At 41.7% G+C, this 906-nt stretch overlaps 1 pseudogene; it reads right to left on the reverse strand.

The window, feature by feature from the left end:
- Positions 1-906, reverse strand: part of LOC119586613 — a 21277-nt pseudogene that overhangs the window by 9165 nt on the left and 11206 nt on the right.

Here is a 906-nt window from a genome sequence, read left to right on the forward strand (position 1 = left end):
GATAATATCCACCTTTAGAAATGTGTAAAAATGTCTCACTACTGCTAATTTGATAATAATCACAGATGACATAAAATACTCACTTTCTACAAAATTAATAAAGCTGTTCTTACTACTCGGGTGAGGCATAAAACTTAAAATAAAAACCTAAACGGACAGTGGCTCCTTTATTGCATTCATTACAACAAGAAAGACCTGAGCAGTTTTACTGACAGATCTCTCTCTCTCCAGTCTTGCCTTGGTGGTCCTCGTGCATGCTCGAGATCAATACTATGTTTGACGCCACAGAACTTTGAGGAAAAATGTAGTTATTTAAGGCACTTATACACAAGGGAATGTCTGTGGCTGTTCGCATCGGAGTTGTGCTGAAGGACGTGCTTCCCCTAAGTACAGTACTGAGTCCAGACCTCAAAACCGTAACACATATTTGTAGATCAGCTGGTCTTCGCGAACCCACACGCGCTCGCCGGATCTCACATCTTCGGCACTTTTTTGAGGCAAAATCCACTGATACACACTTGGTCAACGATGAAATACAACTTCAGTCACAAAAGGAGAATCTTTCCGAACGCGCTACCAACCTAAAACGTTCTAAATGCTGTGACAGATGTCTCACCTGGTGTACGAGTTAGGAGTGACGCCGCTACGAGGAGACGTACATCTCTCCTCAGTGATGTCTGATACGACACTGCCGCATGTAAACAATCGGCGGCGCTAGTGGGCCAGAGCCAGTGCCGCGCGTGGCCCACTTTAGGCTACGAAGACTTCCCATCTTCTTCAAGATTATCTATTGTTCGTGATTGATATGTACTACTTGATGATAAATGTTTGAACATATTTTGTCCAGATTTAGTTATTATAGGTTGTTTATAATGAATGAATAAATTATCATTCTGCTTATGATTA

The sequence above is a fragment of the Penaeus monodon genome, chromosome 21 (genome assembly GCF_015228065.2).
Source record: "Penaeus monodon isolate SGIC_2016 chromosome 21, NSTDA_Pmon_1, whole genome shotgun sequence".
NCBI classification, from domain to species: domain Eukaryota; kingdom Metazoa; phylum Arthropoda; class Malacostraca; order Decapoda; family Penaeidae; genus Penaeus; species Penaeus monodon.